Here is a 14,480-nt window from a genome sequence, read left to right on the forward strand (position 1 = left end):
GCCAGCTCTAGAAAGAGTCCTGGTTGTTCCAAACTTCTTTCATTTAAGAATTATGCAGGCTACTGTACTCTTGGGAACATTCAATGCTGAACAACTGTTTTGTAGCCTTTCCTAGTTCTGTGCCTCAACACAACTCTGTTTCTAAGCTCTGCAGGCAATTCCATCAACCTCATGGTTTAGTTTTTGCTCTGATATACATTATCAACTTTGGATTCTTACAGTATATAGACAGTGTCCCTTTCTAACAATATACAGTCAACTGAATTTATCATAGATGAACTCCAAACAAGATGCAGAAACATCTGAACTATTCTATGAGCAATATAATGAGATTCACCTGAGTCAAAATCAGGTGTCACAGCAAAGAGATTGAATACCTATGTCAATTTAATATTTCAGTTTTTTTATTTTTAATAAATTGGCAACAATTCCTGTAATCCTGTTTTAACTGTCATTCTGGGGTACTGAGTGTTGCTTTGATGAGGGCAAACATGAATTGAATCGATTTTTAGCATAAGGCTGCAACCTGTGAAAAAGTGAATACTTTCTGAAGGCACTGTTAATCAGAATAGAGTTTTTGTCAAGCAATACATGTGTAGTTAAATACAGCAACTGTACCTTATAGTACAAACATTAACACAATTTTGACATTTCTAACTAGCAAACAGTCTGTCACCCTCTAGTCCCCAACTCTCCCATTTTGTCCAGATGGTTTACTAAATTAGGTATTTCATCTTTTTTGTAAGGCGCCCAGATGCTTATGTCTATTCTTGACACTGTTTGATTATAGCTGAATTAGAATATATTTAGTGAGAAACTCATCAGCACTATTCGGTTGTGTTAAAGAGTTACAAAGTATAAATAACCATCATTCCCTCTCACACTAACACCAGTAAGTGTTAAGTTCCCAAAATAATTAACTTGCAATACTGGCATAACAATCAGAAATGTTATTATTATACAGTACTTTCAGTGCTCTAACAAAGGCAACTGTAAAATGTAGGCTGTTCTTGCCACTTTGACATATAATTAATATATGATAGACAGACTAACATGCCCTTCTTCCCCCACAGAGAACCTTACATACAATAACCTGCTATCCATCATCTTTACTGCAAAGCAGGGGACCCTGCATTGTAGGAGGCGATGGGGGTGGCTGTGTTTCACAGCATGACTTTTTTGGTCATTTTGTTATATTTTTACCGTACCTTGTCTGCTGACATCTGCCCTACCTTATTTTTCCTTTCTGGTATCCATCAGGTTGGCATTTTTCCTAGATACTTAATAGGCTCTGCAGAGTGTGTGGAGAAGGCTTCTGTCTTTTATTTTGCCAAATTGCAATGTAGTAACCTGTCACCATCCTGGCTCTCATAATGAATAGTAGGACATATTGCTTTATCTTTCAGGCAGTGAATATGCCCCTTTTTTCATTTGTGCTAATTATTTATAAATAAATTGTTAGCTTCCTGATACCTACACGGAACCTTTCTATTTTTTTTTATTCTTGTGCACATTATACTATTTACCTTTTTTAGCCAATTTGTTCATTGCTTCACATCTGCAACAAAAATGCAAATCCTTCCTTTTAGAGCAGTCATTCAAGGGCTTTAGTAATTAATTGGATTATGCATTATGTTCAAGACTACAAAGCCCCATGTGAGAAATAACAAAATATACAATAAATGTTTCCCTAATTATTGCTCATATGGGTATGGTAATAGTGCTATCTGTGAGTGCTCTCTGAATAAATGGAGTGAGACAATGTCAGGTCCTATTCCGAATCCCATTTCTTCCTGGCTGTCTTACTTTTTAAGCAGAATAGACCTTTTTTTTCTTTCTGCGTTTATGGAAAAAAGTTGCACCATCAAAATAATCCAAATGGGATCCCTGTTAAGTCATCCAATTTTATTCTTCCCAGCCATACTCCTCTGTTTAGCTTTGTAAGCACTCAGTTTTTATTATATTATAATGCAAAAGCATTTTGTGTACCCCTTTCCCTGAAAAATACAAGAATTTGCCAGAGTTATACTCAGTTATAAATTTAAATTCAGAATATAATTTACTGACTGAGGTCTGCATCACATGTACTGTAAATACTATAAACGAAAGGAAAGTTAGACAAATATTTAAGCAACAAAGCACTAGGTTCAAAGGCTTGCCAGGTTAGAGCCCCAAGGGGATTTTGAAAACAACAAAAATGATTTGTGTAGATAATAAATCCAAGAATATCCTTCTTTACTCTACTTGGTGGTAGTGCTGGATATCACCCTTTCTTCACAGTTTTTATTCTTGTGTTTTATTTTTTCATTTCTCTTCTTTGTGTCTGTCTCCTTCATCCTCTTGGTAGTTTAGACTACAAAATGAACGGGAACAATAGGTTTATTTTTCAACTGCATGATGAAGCACAAATGGAAGCTATTTATGTGAACCGGATGGTGATACATATTGTTGCAGAGTGCATGGACAGGCATTTTAGACTTCCACTCAGAGACTCCATTTACTTTTACTCCTTCCCCATAGGTTACAACCAACAGTAATATGTCATCTCTCACATGCCATAGACATGCTTACTAGGGTATCTGGTAGCTGACCAGATATGAGCGAGTATGGGCGGATTGTGGATATTTTTAATGACAGATTTTTTGCTCAACAAGAGTGGGCTCCTGAGTTGCACCCAATTCAGCTGGGGCCTCATGCATAAACGGTGTGTATGCACAGAAATGTTGTGTAAGAACGTTTCCACGTTCAAATCGCGATGTATAAAACCTATGATTGGTGTAAAATCACGCACAATTTCCACGGTACCACATACCCTGTCGTACACAAGTTCTCCGCTCGGTTTTGCAGACTGGCGGCACCCAGCGTCAAAGCAGTGCTACTGTTCCTGTGTGGTTACTCTTTATTTTCCTGATGCGGCTTTATAAATACACTGAAACTAAGCGCATATTGTTTATTAGTGTAATGCATCTGATTGTAATTAACTTTTAACAATATAATGGTCCAGGGAATAGCCATATTATTCCAAATACCATAACTGCTTTAGCATTGTTACTCTTACTGCACCTTTTTTTTCTTCTTTCAGCTGCTCCCGTTAGGTGTTGCCACAGTGGATCATCTTTTTCCATATTACTCTCACTGCACCACTCAGAGTATTTATATTACTGTATCTGAGTGGGGAATCACAGCAGCAGCTGATCGAAAAGAGAATTATCAGTATACAGCATCAAGCACATGCTGACTCAGCCACGGCAAAACGCTTCAGAGGCTTTCCCGTACGGACCTCGTGGTTCTGAAACAGTTTCATCCCAAGAACTATAAACACAGTCAATCAGTCCATCAAGTGCTCCTTGTAGAACTGTTTGTACTTATAAGTACAATTACCCCACTGTAAACTTGCAATACAGTTATAATATTGCGCAACCTGCGCCACTTTATAAAGCGCGTATTTACATATGATGACAATATCATTTTTAAGATGAAATGCAGCAAAATATGTTGATCATGTTATACAGATAAAACTTAAACTTCATTTAAATAATCTGTATTGTTAATAATTAAACTTGTGAGGACACGGTTCCGCAGCGCTATCTACTTCACGGATTGATCCTACCTTGTGCTGTACTCTTTCTGGGGCTGATGCGACACTGGAAGGATAGATGGATAGAATAATTAAACATGTACTACAAAGATATTTCAATGTTCCTTAAAAGTTTTGAAGAATCGTTGTAATTTTACAGATGGCTTAACGTCTATTACAGAGCTGATTGTGTGGCGATTGGGTATTTGGAGAAAGAAAAGTAAGGACAGGAATTGGAGATTAGTACGTTTGAAAGAGACAGTACTGCTAGAATAATTTCATCGAACGTCACACACAATCACGCACTGTGTTCCCCTGTTTAATGACATGCTTTAACTCCTATCATCATGAAAAAGATATCACGTATACATCTCAGTATTTTAGAGAGCTGTAATATCACGAATGTAATGGATTCTGTGTCCAGTCGGAGAAAGAGTGATTCACACACATAGAGCAAAAGATCAAATACAAAACAAAGCATTTAACATGCTACTTTAGTTACGATGGGATTTGAGAAACTAGTAAATTAAATGATTTTAAGGTGAAATTTATGATGTTCTACTTTAATGACAAAATAAACTATGTGATTAAAGTGGAAATTTCGAGATTGAAGTTAACATTTTGTGCTTTTTTCCTACTGTGTGCCTTTTTTATTTCTCTGTACCCTAATAAGCTTTCATATGACACTCAGATGGTTGGGTACGTCTCGCCTTTTCACGGCGACTTTGATATGTGAAAACTTCTTTTTTAGGTCGGGCACTATGCAACTTTGTGAACTTGAGCTTTCAAGTTTCTCCAACATGCTATGTTACTCGATCAACTTCCTTTTGTTGATTATACCACTGTTTAAACCAACAAATAGTACGTTTTTCTTTGCCTCCACTTGGTATTCGCTGAAATTCTTATATTTTCCCTCTTGCTTTTGCCATTGCCTTTTCACAGAACGTTGAGCTTAAGGGCTATTTATATTTATTTGCATATTCAAAGAGGTGTAATTCTGGGAGGAGACGGGGTGGGACAGAAGGCACGTGCACGTGCGTTACTTTTCACACTGATCGGGATTTATGGAGTGGAAGAACACGGAAGTGGGTGAATGCACAGATTTATGCATCTGGATTTTTCTATGCGTAAGCACATTTCGCTTTTGTGCTTACATCATGTTATAGTGTGAGTTCTACGCACGGCGTTATGCATGAGGCCCCAGATCTCCAGCTCTGGCAACTCTGAACTAGATGAAGAAGCTGAAACAACGGATTTAGCTTGTAATGGGTAGTTTAATGACCTGCACAGAAAGACTAGCCATTCAATGCAATGAAGATTTTTGAATATGTTTGTGATAGCTCGCCACAGGCTACAGACCATCCTGAGTGACAAACTCATCCAGGTCTGAAATAAGCTGCAAACATTGTTGTAGATCAGGGGTCCTCAATCACAGTCCTGGAGGGCCGCAGTGGCTGCAGGTTTTTGCTCAAACCCAATTGCTTAATAAGCAGCTCTTATTGCTTAAGTAACACTTTTGCTTCACTTTACTTGTCTTGCTCATTGAGATTTTGAACCCTTATTGCTTATTTTAGTCTTAAATAGCTGTGTTATTGGTTTTTAATTTCACCTAATTACCAATAACATGCAAATGACAAAAGGGACCAGCAGTTCTCCATTTAGCTTGTTACCATTTACACCTGTGTGTATTTATCGTGCACTTTTGGGTTTAATTAAATACTTGGAAGGAAAGCGAAGAGAAAAAAGTAAAGGACTAGATTTACTTATCCATTTTAGCCTTCAGATCATTTGGATGATATCCTTAGACCTTAGAAAGGGGAAGAAAATATAGGATATGAGAATTACCTGACATAGCAGAGTTAAAGCACTAATAAGCAATGAAATTAAATTGTTGTCAAGAATTGCTTTCTAATTAAACAACCAGGTTAGAACAAAAACAGGCAGCCACTGCGGCCCTCCAGAACTATGATTGAGGACTCCTGTTCTACAGCAAATGTGGTCAAATAATGCTTTTCGGTCTATAGGAAGCTCTAGGCTTTGTCAGTTTGTTAGATTATTTTTTTTAGGCAATAACGAATATTGAGAGGTCTACTGGCATTAAATTATATTACAGTGGGTTCAAGTATTTACACCCTTTCAATTTCTGTACACTTTATTTATGGATAAATTTACCATTATTTTGCCAGTAACCTGGATTGACTAGTGATTAGTGAATCTGCAGAGTTTGCATCACTGTGAGTTCGGCGAAATTCATTAGAATATTCAGAAACTTCAGTGAACTGCACGAAATGCATTGAACTCAATGGGGAAGGAGAAACTGAAGTAGTTGTAAGTCGATTATGATGGTGGAATGGTCTTTTAAGTGTCCCTGAGGGCTAGGGAAACATCTGCCAACTATGCTGGATTGATTGTTGTAGCCAAAAAATGTGAGGCAGCAGTGCTAACCAAAGTGCCTCAAACAACAAAATATTCATATGGAACAAACACCTCAAACACAATACAAGAAATGGCCACAAACTAGCAATAAATAAATGAAATATAGATCATTGCACTCACAGAATACCAATCTTGGGGCACACATCGGTGTAAGACTGGCTCCTTCCATTGTTTGAAGTCATGGCCCTGGGCACAGCTGGAAAGCCGCTTGAACATTCCTATGAACTGCCATCTTAATAATATTTGTGTTGCTTCTATGTAAAGTAACTAGGCGTGATTATTATGTTATAACTGATTTCTAAGTCAGGTGAACAGTTGAAAACTCAAATAAGAATAAAAAATAAGAACAATGTCAGGCAGTGTTAAACTAACACTTCATTCAATAGAATAGGTCAACCTCAAAGGGCATAATATCACTCTGACTTTATGAGATAAATGAAGTTCATAATTACAAAATATTCAAAGTGTGCTTCCTTGGAATCTAATGCATGATTTATAGAACGGGGTAACTTAACCAACTAACTGAAAGGAGTGCGGTCTGTACCTGCAGGTTTCACTAAGAATAAGAAAAGTTCAAATAGGGAACGGTTTAATTTTTAAATGATGGATGTTTAATGGAACACGTTTCCTAATTATTAAATGTAAAGGATCTATTTCTGTATCCGAGTTGCTTATATGTAACAAGTAATTTAAACAGGCACACTTGGGAGAGAATCTAATTTTATTTTGAGGTATGATTATGGTCTCTATATTGGCTATAATTTTAATTTGAAACGATTATTGAATAAACAGCTTAAACTTACTTTTAAAATACCAGCACAGTGATAATGGATATACAGTAATCCTGAAAAGCAATAATTTTGTAATAATGCAAACGTTTAAAATTAAGTTTACGGTGCCGGTGCCTAGTTGTTTCTCTTTATGGTCAACTACACAATTTGGTTGCCATCTATTGGGTTAGACTGCTTCCTGTTAGATTAGATCACATCTTTTATCAAAAGCTGAAGTTCACAAAATGTTTTGGTTACTCAAAGTGGCTGTGCTTTTCATTATAGTTCACATCTCTAAGACTTTAGCTAGTAAATTTAATTTCTTCTATTACTGCCCAACTTGCATATGTTTAGTTTTATGTTGGTGTTCTATTAATTTCATCAGATTACCTCATTTATAGTAGGATTCAATAAATACAATTAAAAGAAATTGTTTTGTCTTATTTATTTTTTTATTAAAGTAGGCAAGATGCAAACAGTACACTATTGTAACAGTGCTGACATATGTGATGAGTCAATAACAGTAGACGTTGGCACTCAATCATTCAAATGAGCAGCTTCAGTGCCAGCTGCAGGGAAGATTATAAAAAGCACAAGTGTGCCACAGGTGCACAACCTCCAACTAGTGTGGCAAAGCAAGCAGTCCTTTTAAAAATAGTGAACTACCTAAAAGATCTATGTAAGGAGTAAAAATACATTTAATTGGCACTGGCAAGCACTGGCAAGCACTGCACAGCACCAAAATATTTTTTAATAAATAAGAAATGGTTAAGGCAGCTGGGAAGGAGTGCCAGGCCATGGCTTGGCATATATTCATCCATCTACACTTGTTTACACCTATCAAATTAAGAACTACTGATCAAATAATAGTGCATGTCTTTGTGACCTAAGGGGAAACATTGGCTAGAAAAAAACCTGTAAATGTACTCTAAGAAAGTGAAAACTTCATACACCCATTCCTAAGTCATGGTTTTTACATCTACTGTATATTTAATCCAATACTACCTATAATGGAGAAAAATATTTAACATACATAACAGCATCATATTTAAAAATGTTTAACAAGACAGAAAATTAATATCTAACAATATCTCATTTTAAAGGGAAAGAAATTATTTAACCACTTGTTGATCTGACATATTTATGACCCCACTAGTTCAGACAGGAACTTTTGTTAAGTAATAGGGGAAAGGAAAACCAGAGTGAGCCCGTGTTTTACAATCTATTTACTGGTGTAAACTTTCTTTCTTGTTTGTCTGAAAATACATCTGTGTATCCTTTGAAAATGGGGAAACGGCTGACAGGAACAAAAGCAGTCTAGATTATGTGAGGTCACTGGATCAGAAGAGTCACCTTGCAACATGACATCCCATTCGTCCTTGAGGTGTGACAGTCCAGAGACTAATCAACATACTAAGATGGAGAGCCACCTGATAGTCTATGAACTTATTATTACCCAAGTTGTATTAATATTATTTTACCAGTTTGCACTTTGCTTATATTTTGGGCATATTATCTGTAATACATGTTAATAAATGCTTAACTTAGTCTTCTGCTGTTTTAGTGCTCCATCTTATTGCCTGAGGTCATGGATATTAAGGGTACTGCAACATATGAGGGCTATAGCAGGGATTTGGGGCATTTTGTTCAAGTCTACATAATAAAGAGAGTAGGGTCACCCTAGGGATTGAACAAATGGCTGAAAACACTAGAAATGGACTAGACGATAAAGGCAAAGAGATACAGTCTAAATGGGCAAAGTTATAAATTAGAAACTCAAGTAATGAAAGCTCAAATCCAAAAATCAAGGTTAAAGTAATATGCAACTCCCCAAACTGATTTTGAAATAAATAAAAGTACCAATGGCAAATCTGGTCTCTTGGACTGATGACTTCAAAACAGTATGGCTGGTAGCAAGAAGAAAAATACCCAAAATGTCAGCACCAGAAATAAACAAAATGTCAGCACATTTGTGTCACTAAAATAACAAGTGTGCCAAATAAAAAAATGTAACTTCAGAATTGATTTGAATTTCACAACACCAATAATCCAGATGAAAAGTAAAGTTAACTGGCTAGTCTAATATGGTCTTCTGCATAGCTGTGTGAGCATCAATGTGCACTTTGGTTGATTCCTGCCTTGTACCTGATGTTTTCAGAGCTGGCTCCTGCCCCTGTGGATTAAATAGGCTTCATATCAATGGAAGTACAGTAAGATAGGAAATAGCTTTGCAAATGCTTTGCTTACAAGTGCTATGGCAATAACAGCATGGTGTATGGTTGGATATAAAATAGATAATGCAAGATTTGCTGTTTAATGTGGTACAATAGGGAATGAAAGGTAGCTTCATCTTAATGTACTGTATACCTTAAGTATAACAGAAACCCATATTTTAAAAATGGTGAATTAAAGTTATATCAAATGAGAAATCTCATGGAACTTTATATTTTACATGTTCTTTTAATATAAATTACAGGTACCAGGTGTCACCTGTATCTAAAAGAGACTTGCCATTGAACTTAAAAATAATAACTTTGCCTTATTTTCTTAAAAAAAGAAAAGATAATTAAAATTACATGAAAAAAAAATAACATCCAAAAAGAGGTAATGCTTGCAAAGAATACTTTGCATAATCTAACCCCACAGCTGTTAGTTGTGATTTTTTTTTCTTCTCTCACTCTGTCTTTTTTGTTAAGAAAATTGCTTTAATGAATTGACTGGAGGAAGCTCATCTCAATTCAGCTTTAAGACACTGTCATTTAGTTAGTTAAACAAAAAGACATCACTTAAATGACTCTTGATGGCTGAAAGGAAAAAGAACGGGCTTAGAGGAACAATGTTTTTTTTTTTTTTGCATTATATATTTGAGTACCATACAGACATATCCTTGAAAGGTAATTACATGTTTATCTATATACACTTGAAGAAGAAATCATAAATACATTAAATGATTGTTACAATATATGAAAATGAAAAAAACTGAAAAAAAGGCAATACAGAGTTAGTCGCTGAGGCTGAAAGAACAGTCGGCTTAAACAATGACAAGTGTTTCTGTGCATGTTTGCAAAGGAAACTTGAGTAGGTTTCTGTATCAGAAGGTTAACATGCACCATGTCATTAATGGTTAAGGGCATCAAAAAAGTAGACAAAAGAACATGAGAAATTTCACAAAGAAAAGAAACCATTTAATCTAACAAGCCACAAAGCCATTAACTGAGTCATAAAAGTATCTTAAGCAGACATTTTTCAGTGCCAATTCAAAACACTGATAATATCATGTTTTGCATAACTGGTTTTAAATACTGTGAAGTCTGCAATGTTTACTTATCTTTCTCAAATAATAAGACAAGTTTTTTTTATTATTTAAAATTTCAACAGCATAATAGTGCTATGTTTAGCTCTGCTCATACATATCATTGTGGGCCTGTTTTTTGTTTTCTGGGGGAGTTTTAAACGTTTTTCCTGTATGCATAAGGTCTTTCTTAGGGTACCAAACATGTGTATGACTGTTCACTCTAGACTCACTTGTGTGCTCTAAAGTGGACAGATTCAGGGTTCACTCCTGTCATACATCCTATGATGTCACTCCACATGATTTTTTTTTTTTTTTTGGTGGATGTGGTGCTTTTTTTTCAGCTGGCACATTTCAGGTAACAGGTGTGTCAGATTGCCGGGGAAAGGGACAAAGAGGTTCTGGCCTGTTGGGAACCATGGCCACCACCAGGGGGCGCCTTAAGCCTCATTGGACCCGGGGAACTGTCACTTCCGCAACACCAGGCAAGATGGCGGATGAACCTGCCTGGAGTGCTTCCGGTGCAAAGGGCAGCACTTCCGCCACACCAGGAAGTGCTGCCAGAAGATCGTCACGAGCCACATCCGGGCGGGAATTAAATGGCGCCGCCTCCTAACAGTCTGGGAGCCAGAGTCGGGAGTGGCAGTAGGACGAAGCTCCCAGGAGGAGAATAGAGGCGGCGAAGTACTGAGAGTTAAAGAAGTTCATTGTGGGGATTATTGCGGAGTGCTTTGTGTGGTGTTTGGGACTGAAACCTGTATTTGTTTATGGAACGTGTGAGTTTTATAAAGATGTGGTCTCCAACTGGTGGTGTCCGGGCAAGTCTCACACAGGCCTTAAGCCTCAAACATTTGTCAAGGTGAACATGAAAGCAGTTTATTATGGGAAAGCTGAATGGCAAAGCAGAACCATTGAATGTTTTGTATAGCCAGTCTGTGAATCAACCCTGGCTTGCTTGATAATGACTTAGTAACTTTCTGGTATTTTGAGGAAGCAAAACTAGGTGCATGCATTTAATTTTGATGAGAAAGAGACAGTGAAAGTGGCCTTTATAAGACTTTTTCATGGTTTAGTTTTAAGATTAGTTCTAGAGCTGTTTTATTACAAACATGGAGTATTTGGTTCAGTTACTGCCTTTCTGATATTTTGGGAGGAGCCAATGACATTTTAATGGAGCTTACTATCTGCTTAGCTCTTGGACACTTGTAAAGGAGCTCTCTTTCTGGCAAGAAATCTCTCATTTCATTTTTCACTTAAGGATATGTAATCTGTAACTAAGGAACTGGGCCTTCTGGGCTATGTTATCTGAGACTGAATGAAGACTGTATGAACTCACCCAGGTTGAATTCTTTCTGTTGCTTATATTTGCTGCTCTAGGTTATTATTCAAATAAGCATCATTAAAAACTTTTAACTCAATCTCTTTGCATTGTTACTGATTACTAGAACATGTGAGAGGCAAGATTAATAATTCTTTGTGCAGCCACAGTCCTTTAAGGCTACAAAGGATGCTTTGTGAAGTCCTCTATTAGTGGTAAACTGAGCTGAATTAAATAAGTGAAAATGAAAGACAGCCCTGGTCAGCGAACCAGCCAGCAGATAGAGGTCTCTAGGGTTTAATATATGTTGTACAATACGAACATTAAGACAGGTAAGATTAACAGTCTTTTTCTCGCCTTCCTGCAGACCCTTCACGGGAAATTCTGCCTGGCCTTGTTGACGTCAGTTCTGGGTCCGAACCTATGGAAGAATACCTTTCCAGATCTGGACCCCTTGATGTCATGTCTGGGCCTGAGCCTATGGTTGAAGACCCTTTTGGTCCCAGCCCCTTTGATGTCACTTCCTTTACTGACCTTTAAAAGCCTCCACCTTTCCCTTTTCTCTCAGTTCTGTTTTGGACACTGGTTTGTGCACATCAATACTATCATTTATTTTCCAGTTTAGCAGCCAGGAAAACAATATACAGGTGGTTGCCCCAAACCTTACTATGGCTCTTGTGCGAGTCTGTCACAGATGCATAGTCGGCAGGATGATGATGTCCCAGAGGAGAAGGTGACAGGACCTGAAACATAACCAAGTGGGAAAGTACCGTGACCGAGTTTCCGGGTGGGTGGTTCGTCCCGGGGTTTGGAGAGACCAGGTACAGGCTCCGCTCCCAGAACACAAACGGGGAGTGTTTGGGAGGGGCACACAGGATTGGGCTGCTCCCTATGGGGAAGCGAAGGGGGCTTATTATGCTCTCTCAGTGGGGAGAGCTGTTTCTTCCCTTAAGGCTAAGTCCTCAACAAAGTATGGGGCATTCCCAGATCAGCAGGTGGCTAAGGTGAAGGACAGGCATTTTGACCCAGTTGCAGGTGGTGGCTCTATGGAAGGAAGTAGGGCATTAATAATAATAATAATTATTATATAGTGCTTTTCTCACTACTCAAAGCGCTCAGCAATTGCAGGTTAAGGGCCTTGCTCAAGGGCCCAACAGAGCAGAGTCCCTATTGGCATTTACAGGATTCAAACCGGCAACCTTCCGATTGCCAGTGCAGATCCCTAGTCTCAGAGCCACCACTTCACGATAATATATAATATAATATAATATAATATAATATAATATAATATAATATAATATAATACAGGGGTTCTCAAACTCGGTCTTGGGGGACCCCTGTGGCTGCAAGTTTTTGTTCCAACCAGCCTCTGTTTGTAATTGGATTCCTGGGCTAATTAAGTAAACTGTTGTTTCCCAGATTCCCTGTTTTGGGAACAATATACAAATTAGAAAGCTAAGTTTGGTAAAAAAAAAAAAAAAAAAGTATTAAAATGTACTAAGCAGTTACAGTACACTGTATATGTATTTATTTCTTTTTAAATAATATTGTCATCTTGATTGTCATTCTACTTTTCTAGGTGTTCTACTTGTTTAATTAATCCGTTATTTACTACTTTGTGGGGCTGACACTAAAGTAGTTGCAGCCTTTCACGATTGAGTGCTGTTTGCTTGGGTTTCTGCTCTGGTTGTTTTTAATTGCCATTATTAAGATTCAATGAAGGGAGCAAACTGCACAGAGAAAGGGTGAAATATAATAAAAAGAGAGTTAAGCATTTAAATCCATAGCAAAAACAGAAATATTTCTAAGTTTCTTATAAATGTAAAAATCATGCTGCTGTGCTTTTCTGAATGTAGAATAAAAGATAAATAATGCCAGCTAATTAAATGAGATCAGTATCAGGTGTTGTCACTGATTAGGAATCTGGTTGTAACAAAAACCTGCAGCCGCAGGGGTCCCCCAGAACCGAGTTTGAGAACCCCTGATATAATATAATGTTATAATATAATTTATAATATACAGGTATGTGCCTTTCCAAATCATGTGCAATCAATGGAATTTACCACAGGTGGACTCCAATTAAGCTGCAGAAACATCTCAAGGATGATTAGGGGAAACAGGATGCATCTGAGCTTAATTTTGAGCTTCATGGCAAAGGCTGTGAATACTTATGTACATTTTTTTTATGTTTTATTTTTAACAAATTTGTAAAAATCTCAAGTAACCTTTATTCACATTGTCATTATGGGATGTTGTGTGTAGAATACTGAGGAAAAAAAATGAATTTAATCCATTTTGGAATAAAGCTGTAACATAACAAAATGTGGAAAAAGTGATGCGCTGTGAATACTTTCCAGATGCACTGTATAAGGCCATTTGCTAAAGCCCTTTCACAACACCACCTGACAAATTGTGGAGCAGGTGGCCTGCTTCCTATTGCTTACCAGCCTCCTGAAAAATTTTATTCAGCAGGTCTGGGGAACATTTAATAATATGGACAAGCTGATAAGGCTAATTGAAACATTCAGCACAGCCTCGCCAACTGCGAGGGCAAAACAGCTCCTTAGCGGAAGCCAGAAGGAGTACGACCCAAAATTTCTGCCTCCCCCTCACAAGCCGAAGCCTGTTCCGAAGTCCCCAGATTCGCAGATGCGAGAGAGAGGAGGTTGGTGTGCTCTGACAAATCCGTTGATGCTCCCACCTACAGGAGTGGTGATTGTAAATGGATTTAAGACTGAAGCCTTGTTTGATTCCAGCAGCAACATTTTCATTATTGCCTGCCGGTTTGTGCTACTGCGACAGTGGTTAAAAGTTAAGACCAGTCTAACCTGCATCCACGGAAACATGGACTGGTACAGGTCCGCCACCTGTGTCATCAGTTGCGGAGGATCGCTAAAGAAATTAACCATAGCGGTCTTCTCAAATCCACCACTCCTGGTGATACTGGGGCAGGACTGGTCTGATTTTAAAAGCGGTTGGGCACATACCACTCGTAAGTCAAATTTGGGCCTAATTATTGACGGAGATGAACCTTCTCAAGCTACCTCCACGCTGTGTAACCACGAGAGATGACGCGGCCTTCCTGAG

Source organism: Polypterus senegalus, chromosome 5, assembly GCF_016835505.1.
Source record: "Polypterus senegalus isolate Bchr_013 chromosome 5, ASM1683550v1, whole genome shotgun sequence".
Classification (NCBI taxonomy): domain Eukaryota; kingdom Metazoa; phylum Chordata; class Cladistia; order Polypteriformes; family Polypteridae; genus Polypterus; species Polypterus senegalus.